This window comes from Tenrec ecaudatus, chromosome 13 (assembly GCF_050624435.1).
Source record: "Tenrec ecaudatus isolate mTenEca1 chromosome 13, mTenEca1.hap1, whole genome shotgun sequence".
NCBI lineage: Eukaryota > Metazoa > Chordata > Mammalia > Afrosoricida > Tenrecidae > Tenrec > Tenrec ecaudatus.
The window spans coordinates 66,474,829-66,484,339 of NC_134542.1; positions in this window are offsets into that span (position 1 = coordinate 66,474,829).

The window sequence follows — 9,511 nt, forward strand, 5'->3', positions numbered from 1 at the left end:
AGAATTGCTAGCAGGGGCCATGGACCTAGACAAAGAGCCGTGGGAAGGAAAGCATGCACAGAAGCAAACCAGTAAGGCTCAGGCTGGAAGCACTGAAGAAGACAGCAGGTGCAGAATCGGGTAGTGACAAGACTGGCCCCTGTCTAGATCCTCTTTCCCAGAGCAAGACTGGGCACCGTCCAGGGCCTACGCTGCCCCCAAAGGCTTGCGAGCAAATCTAAATCCATTGTGCACAGTTAGATTTCCAGGAAAGTCAATAGAGGACACACAAAGCCTGATTCTCAGTACTTGTAAGATACTTATCTATCTCTGACTTGAGTGGCTTTCCCCAGGCCGGAGAAAGAAAATAAACATTATGAAAGGACCTTAATTGGCCTGCCCAGTGCCAATAGTAACATAAGTTACCATGGCAGCTAATGCACACACTTCCTTCTCAATACATAATACCTCCTTATCTGCTTTCTGAAGCAAGAGTGAATGAAAGAATAAAAGAAAGCAAGTGTGAATGAGAGAGGACAAGCAAGCAAAGCCAGCCCTCCTACAGAAGATGCCCCTTTCCTTCTGCCTTTGCTTTTCTGGATCTTGTGTGTAGGGTGAAGCTCTGGGTCCCAGAGCCAAACAACCCTGACTTCATCACAGCGGCCGCGGTGCCACGCAACAGAACACTTAGCTCCAGTTGACCGCCGGATGGCATTTTGAGGGACCAGAGGGAATTGGGAGGATGATTCAGTCCACTTAGGATGACATTTGCAGTAATTATGAAGGAATGGAAACACGGAAAGCTTTTTGAAATACTTTCTAGCTTTATAGTGGAGCGGACAATCTTATAAGATTTTCGGATGACACGATTCTAGGTGGATGTGTTTAAAACTTTTCGGTGCAGATGATCTGGAGTCACATGAAAAGGGCCCGGGGGCAGGGCAGCGTGAACTTACTTCTTTGTTGCCGGCCTTTCCCCTTCACAGAAACCAGACACAGGAAAAAACCTCTGAGGTCATCGTATGGCTGCCTGCAGGGTCAGTGCTGGCCTATTCAATTCTGAGCGAAGGGCTTTATTCAGGCCATTTTGAAAGGATTTGAGCAATGCAGCTCCTACCGCTTCCTTTGGCAAATTTTAGTATTCACATCCTTGAGCAAAGATTTGGGTTCCTTAAAAAAAAAAAAAAAAAAAAAAGGCAGCAAATGGCTGAGAGTTGTTGCCCAGGCAGCGACCCACTGCCTCTGCTGGTGGCTGCTGGGCACCCAAGAGTCAGTTCCAAGTCAGTGACCCTTGTGGAAAAAAAATACCGTCCCCGTCTTCTAGGGTGTAATCTTTACAGCGACAGATAGCCAAGTCTTTCCTCCTTGACGGGTTTTTAACAGCCAGCCTTTCAGTTGTCGGCAAAGTGCTTAAAACATGTGCTACTAGGTCTCCTCTGCTGTTGGAAGAAATGCCAGGCCTGTTAGTGGGACCCCGCAAAGATGCTGAATATGGAGGGAGACTGCGAGGAGGTTCTTCTCCATGTGGGGACCAGCTTGGCCCCTTTGACACGTGGTTTGCTGCATGCTCTGGAATGGAAGCATGTGGGTACAGGTAGAGGTGAGCATGGCGTCACAGGGCTTTCCCAGCTCTTGCCACCTGAGAGGAAAAGGGGGAAAGCAGGGAGAGCCAAAGACTCAAATTCCAGCATTATCCAGTTCCTGAGTCCACCCCTCCTCCTTCCCCAGGGCCCTCGCTTGCCCACGATTCACCTCCTGACCCTTCAACCTGAGCAATCCTTGCTGGGATTCCCCAAACCATCCCAACTTGATGACATTTGTAAAAACATAAAAGTATGTTTATTTAATCCCTCAAAGCAAACCCACCCCTGTGGGGTCCATTCCAGCTCATAAGAACACTAAGGAGAGCACAGAATTGTCCTATGGGATCTCCGAGGCCGCAGACCGTTAGAGCTGATGACAGGCACATCTTCCTCTGTGCAGCTCTGGGGGGTTGGAATCGCCAACCTTACAGTTAGCAACTGATTGCTCAGCCACTGCATCACCGGGGCGCCTCCACATAGAACCGATTGCAACAACAACAAAATCTCACTTAACATGTAATCAATATACAAATTATTGATGAGATGTTTTATATTCTTGGCACAGGCTTATTTCTATTGTGGCGAGTGGAGACGTAATACAAACTATATCGTGGCAACAATTCTCACCTGTACAATTCAGTGAGATTCATTGTCAGCAGAGAAGGTGAGGAAGGCCCTCAATGCGATGGATTGACATCACCGTGGCTGCCGCAATGGGCTCAGGCACTGGGACGGTAGTAAGGATGGCGCAGGGCCGGCAGTGTGTCATTCTGGTGTGCGCAGGGTCGTTGCTGGGGATCATAGCCGACTTGATGGCCCCCAACAACAATTATTTTTATCACAGTGTGTGACCATCATCTCGATACTTTCCCAAATGTTCTTGTCATCCCTGACAGAAAGAAGCTCAGTGCTCTTGGGACCACTAATGGACTTCAGACACGATACATTTGTCTATTCGAGATACGTCAGGTGGCTAATTGATCACTTCTGAACACTAACATGATCCTTCTTGGCCCCCTTTCCCCCTGATCCCGCCACTGCTCCTGTTTGCTTTGGCCCAAGAGTGACTGAGATCAGTATCATAAGCCGAACTTGAATTTGAGCCCATGACAAATGGTAACTCTTGCTGCTTCTGGGTAAGACATGGGGTGTGGGGATCCGGCAGCTGTCGGGTGGGAGGCATTCCGTTAGCCCGCTGATGAAAAGCGGCAGGAGTGGCTCAGGAAAGGGCATATCGCACCTATTATTAGCGTTTCATTGCAGTCACTCATCACCAAAATTAGTGCAAAGAGAAAGAAGTAGGGTAACTTCAGAAACAAAATGTAACTTATTAGTTGATTATGCAGAGTCACAAAGTAGGGGAGGAAGTTGGTTTGGTACCTCTAAGGTTGGTGTCACCAGTGTTTTAACTCATGGTGTCTCCCTGAGGCTTCTCCCATTTATCACCGGCCAAGGCAGAGACCCTCCTCTCTGCCCAGTGATGGCAGCATGGCCCACCCACCACCCCTGACTGGTAGGGGAGGGATGAAGGAACTTGGGACAGGCTACTGAACTGAGTGCTGAGTGACACGAACCCCTGTGATACCACTGCCTTGATGGCCCCTCGCTCTGAAGCACCAGTGTGCCCACTGCCTTCACCTGTGCAGACGGTTTGTTTCCTTAGAGTGCTATCTATTTTTTGTATTTTAACAGCTTATTGACATAGACTTTACATACATACAATTCAATGGTTGAAACACATTAAAAAGAGTATGTACTCATCAGCACAATACATTTTAGAACACTTTCTTCATTCTTATACTTATCATTATTAGATCCCCATTTCCCCCAACCTACTGCCATAACCCTATGTTACTAAATATCAATTTACCTATCCTAGATTCCATATGAAAACAAAAAGACTCCCAAAACTTCCCTGCACCCAATAATCACAAAATAAGACACACACAAAAAACACAGTCCAAAAAAAACCTGAAAATAATAAAAACTAGAACAAATTTAAAATGAGTCAAAAGAGAGACCAAATAATACAGCGTTAAATTTTAACCTAACTACATCTGCACTGTTCTATTTCCCAATGTGCTCTTTCTGATAGTACAGCTCTTCAACGGTCAGAGGGGATTCACCACGTGAGCACTCTGCAAATGGATTTTGGACTTTTACTGTCATGCCTAGCCTTCTGCAAACCAGGTACGCACTCAGAATGTAAGCTTGATTGCAGTTTCCTCCTCCAGTCTTGTATTTTATTAGAGATAATCCTTGAATCACACTGGCTGGTATGCTTCTTCCAGGTGGACTTAGCTGACAGCATGTTGAGATGGCTGCTTGTTTCAAGACAAGCTTTTAAGATCCCCCGAAGTTATTCTTTCTGATGGCCGGGCACCATCTGATCTCTTCACCACACGGCTATAGCATCTGTATCTTCATTGATCTCTTCGTGAGGACCTTGTCATAAGATTAATTGTTCTTAGGTTACAGTTACTATTTGACTTGAACATCTCTTATAAAGTAAGTGACTGGACACTATGCAAACAATAAGGCTGGGGATAGGGCAAACTTTTCAATATCACTCATTCACTAAGGCAGAACTATGCCTGCTGGCTTAAGATAGGTCATTAAAAAGCAAAGGAAGTATTAAAATGGAAAGTATATTTTTGCAGTCTTAACTTGCCGTTTACTGGGCACCTTCAAACCAACAGATTTGGACCAAAGGCCAGTGACTTCCAAATTCATAACTGTGGGATAGTAATCATCTGCTGCTTCTCACACGGCAGCATTTCAGCCTTAATTCCAAGGGAGCACGTCAGCCTGAAGCCCAAGTCCTTTCCTCTGTCATTCATTCATAGCCACCGAGTCGCGTGTGATTCACACTGACCCTATTGATCAGGGAAGACAATCCCGTGGGTTTCCAAGACTGTAACCCTTTACGGGAGAATTCTTCCAACAACACCTCGTGCTTTCAAACTGCTGGCCTTGTGGTTAGCAGCCCAGCACATAGACACCACACCAGAGTGCCTTTGAATCTGCTTCAGGTGTGGTTAAGGTAAAGTCCAGTTTGCTTAGTGGGATTTCCAAATTAAATCCTCCTAGTGTTGCCTATGAAAGATATTGTGCGCCTTACAAGGACAAAGTCTATAGCTATAGCTTGCAGCCTTGGATCAGCAAGTCAACTCAGCTTGTCTATAGCTTGCAGCCTTGGATCAGCAAGTCAACTCAGCCCAAAATGCCTGATTAGGGACATAATACCACAGTAGTCTCCCATGGGGGTCTGTATAAGTATTGTTAAGCATTTCCCCCAAAGGCAGGTTGCCTGGGGCTATTTTGATATCACCCCTTTAGCAGAGTTGGTGGTATGGTCCATAGCTCATCCAATAAGCAAGCTAAGCACATGTTTATTTGTGCTTACTTAATAATTTGCAGTAGACAATTTCATGTGGCTTTCAGCACAAATAAGTCCTGCTTACTTTGCTAACTGGGGACTCTGACTGTGTGAAGAGTCAGTTTGCAGAGGCGTTGATTCTGTGGGAAGGTGCTATAGATTGGGGAGAGAGACAGGCCAGCCAGACCTACAAGCAGAATCTTTGATGTGGTGGGAAGAGCGTGAATTATTGATTGAAGATTAGTAACACATAAGTAAGCTCATGTTTATCTTGTTTATTGGGTTATCTGTCACTGGGTTTGGGGGTTGGTGTGTGTGTGTTTTAAGTTAAATCTAGTCTTTGTAACGCATGCTCTTTTATTAGAAAGTATTGACCAAGATTCTTATATTGGGCAAGGAGTTTAGGATTTTGTTTTCCCAATGGAGATTTTTAGAGTAAGCAATTCCAGAAGTTTTCTGGAGTTTGTAGCCAAAAAAAGTAGGTGGGGCAAAAGAACAGCCCTGCCTTAGCATTTTTATTCTTTTATCTGAATACCAAATTCCTTGTAGTTCTGGGTAGAGTTCTTCCGTGAAGGCTTTGAGTTCAAGATGCCCTCTTGTTCAGACCCAACGTGCTGATGTCCTTTCTCCGTTGGCTGTAAACTTGCCGGGGTCCTGGCTCCTGGCAGGAAAAACTTCAGGTCACCAGCAGTGGGTATCCTGTCCGCAGGCATTTCCCAAGCCAGGTCTATCCAAAGGCAGAAATGTAAAGGATGGAGGCAAACGGACTCCTGTTTCTCAAGAAATGCCTCTCCTGGGAGTTTACATTTGTTGACACATCCTGCTTCCAACCCTGAAGGCAAGGCTGGGTCCATCCCAAACTGGAAGTGTCTGCACATTGCAGGAAGTTTCTCTGATTCTGAAAGATGGTGCTGGAGAAACTGCGCTTCATTGTAAGTAACAGGGAGAACCAATGTGGGGGCCAGACTTTGCCTGGGTTTTACCCTGCCCTTCCTGATGCTTGGGTGGGGGTGGGGGTGGGTACATAGGAGGCCCCAAACATCAAATATAAAGTAAGGAAGACATTTATTAAGTCTTCAAAAGGACTAAGACAAAGACCTGTCATCTGAATAAGGAAGGCCACCAGCTTGAGGTCATACCCGCATCTAGAAATTTGCTGCATTACAGAGCTTTAAAAAGGACATGAGAGGTCAAAGGAAACTGTCACGAAAGCATGATGTTGGCAGCAGGTCAATACAACAGTAGGTTACAGGCGGGGCTGCAGAGCAGGGACACACACATTATGCCAGACAAAAGGAGTTTACAGGATTGTTTCCAGGGCCTTCCTACTCACAGTCAGGGCCCTTAGCCTAGTCATCTCCATCAAGACACCCTTAGTCAAGCCCTTAGGGGAAACTGTGAGGAGGAAGTGAGAGGCCTTTAGCAATGTGACCTTAATGGCAGAAAAGCCATGTGCCACATTGCTGGAAGAATTGATGGCAAATATTTCTCCAGCTGAGGTTTGCCTCAAAATAGCAATTGCAGACCCAGCAGGCGGGCTGGAGGGAATCCACACTCTTCTTGAGGGCAAGACTGCTCATGTCCTTGCACCTGGGTCTGGGGCTTCCACTGTCATTCATCCCCTTCTGCCAATGGGTGCTCAGAATTTAAGCTCTCCTGCACAGCAAATGTAAAACTCTTGTTTCCCTGCAGAGGGGGTGTGGAAATGGAGGGAGCTTGTGGACCACCCAGCGCTGCTATTTTCATTAAACCCTCTCCCCAGAGCTGAGCTGGTTTGCTGCAGTGTTTGCAGTGCATGGCTTTCCATCCTGTTGGCTCCATTTGCAGGACTTAGGCTCTCTGAAATTCTTTTGTAAAACAGCACCTCAAATCCCTCACGTGATCTACCCAGAGATCCTCTAGGAGGATTTGGAACAAGGCTCAGCATTCAGTAGGCTCATCCGGCCTTCCTTTCTCTTCTGCAATGGCTATGTTAATGACTCTGTTGGGCGTCCAGGTGACCTACAAGCTCCGGTGCAGCGGGTGAGCCCTGCCTCTGAACTCCTGATCTGTCCCCCTTAGAACGGAAAAGTGGCTGTGGCCAGGCTGAGGGGAGGGGTTGGGAGTAGGGAGAGAGTTTGGGAAGCTTTCCAACATTCAGCTCATTGTGTAGAGATGTGAACGGTCACAACTCGCCTTGTTATTAGCAGTGATAAATGGCTGGGTTGGCAGTCCTGCCCCACAAGGATCGCTGAACTTGAGCAAGCTTCATGGAATGAACAAGCAAGTGAAGAGGAAGTGAGAGGCCTTCAGCAGTATGACCTCAGTGGTGGAAAAATCGTGTGTCACATTGCTGAAAGAATTGATGGCAAATATTTCTCTGTCTGGGGTTTGCCTTGAAATAGAAATTGCAGGCACAGCAGGCCTGGGGGCCTCACTCGCAAGCACAAAGTCTGGTCCCTGGGGAGACTTCTAGGAAGGCGTTCACAGGGTTGAGACACTGTTGTAGAGTGAATTTGTCTCCCTAAAAGGCAGGAGCCCTGGCGGCATAGTGGTTATGCGTGGGGCTGCCAGCTGCAAGGTCACAGCAGTTGAACAGCATCAGAGGCTTCTTGAGAGAAAGACAGGGCTTTGGATTCTTATAATGAGTTAGAGGTTCCCGGGGGGCAATGCCACCCTGTCCTATAGGATTGCCATAATGCAGCAGTCACTCGATGGCAGTGAGTTTTGTTTAAAAGCCACGTGGAAGTTTTAACCCTAGGTATCTATGAGTGTGTCCTTATTTGGAAACAGGGTCTGCTTTGCCAGTGTAATTATGCTAGAATGAGGTCATACGGATTAGGGTGACATGTCTTAGTCTGGATTCTGTTGTAGAGGAAAAAGAGACCCCAAGTTCAAATATAATTTATGAAGACCCACTTACAAGTCTACAACAGGACAAAGATAAGACAAAATCTAAGGTAAGTCATCTGGATGCGGGAGACCATGAGGCCGCAGTGTTGTCAATGGAGTCACTGTCACACCGCAACTTCAGGAGAACACGGCGCTCACAAGAAACTGTCCCCAAACCCTGATCAGCAGCAGATCAATGCATCAGTCCCAGGCAGGCCTGGCTCCCACCTTGGTCTGGGTATGACTCACAATCACCTGGTCCTATGACCCCCATTTCCATCAAGAGCATCCCAAGGGAGTTCCTTGGTGCCACAGTTACCCCTCTCTGGTCTAGCCAAGGGAGTCAGAGCAAACTCACTCTACCCAAGGGCAAGTCTTTTTTTATTTTGCCAGTCAATGGTCAGAGGAATCCTTTGGAGACTGGATTTTTGTAGCCACTTGAAATAGACTTAGGGCCCCCGCTGCAAACTGTCGCCATTTGCAAGCCCAATACTCAGAATTTAAACTCTAATGCAGTTTTCTGGACGAGTAACACCACTTAAGTGTACATGGACATATAAAGAGAGAAATTTACTTTTAAAGAAATGGCTCGTGCAATGATAGAGGCTGGCAAGTCCTAAATCCATGGGTCAGACAAAAGGCTGGAGGCCTTTGCTGGCTCATACAGTTGCAGGGGCTGGTGAATCCAAAATCTGCAGACCAGGTAGCACACCAGAGACTTCTGCAGGCCTACTTCCCAAGAAGTGGAGCTCAGATGAGGCAAAGAGTGCAGGGTCAAGAAAGGAAAGAGAACTTTGCCAGCACATCCAGGTGTGTGCTGGAAGCAGGCCACACCCCTAAGGAAATTCCCCTTTGAACTAATGGGCTGATACTCTCTAACCTTATTAGTCCTGTGTAATATTCAAATTCCAAAGCTTCTTCAAGGAGCCTACCCTTAAGATAGGAGATGTCGTCACAGGATGTTGGAAGATATATTTCATATATTGCCCACAATTAACCTGTACTTTCCTTCTTGATAACTTCTTTCTCTTGAGTTCTTTCCTCCCAGGAAATTATGTCATCCCAGCAAGCGAGGATCCATTGTGAACAGACCTGGCCCACTGAGCATACGCAGAAAGGGCAGTCATAGCCGGCAGACCACTGCAGAACGGACATACTTTGGCCAAAGAAAGAAACGTTGCTGGGAAGATGACATTAGACCTAGTCAGAAGACAACTGAAATCGAGAGATCCGATGAGCCATTTATTGTCAAGAATCATAACCCGAATGCATATCCATGACCATTCCTCCAAAATCTGTTATATATGCATAATCCCCTCAGTTTCCTTCCTGGTGTCCAACACTCAAACCAAACTCACTGCCATCGAGTGGCTGCTGGCTCACAGCAAGCAGGGTAGGACTGTCCCTGTAGGTTTCTGAAAATGTAACTCGTTATGGGAGTGGAAGAGCTCATCTTTCTCCGGCAGCACAGCTGGCAGTTCTCACTGTTGGACTTGTAGTTAGCAGCCCAACGTGTAACCCACTTACCACCAGAGCGCCAACTTCCGGTGTGGATGTGTAAAACTGGGTATAGATGTGTCAGCTTGCTTTTCTCTTCTGGGAGCTTGTCATGATGACTCCAGGCCCGGAGGGCTCCTTGTTTGATCCACACAGTCCAGCTGGCCCCTTTCCCTTTCAACCGCTCTCTGTCTTTGACTCC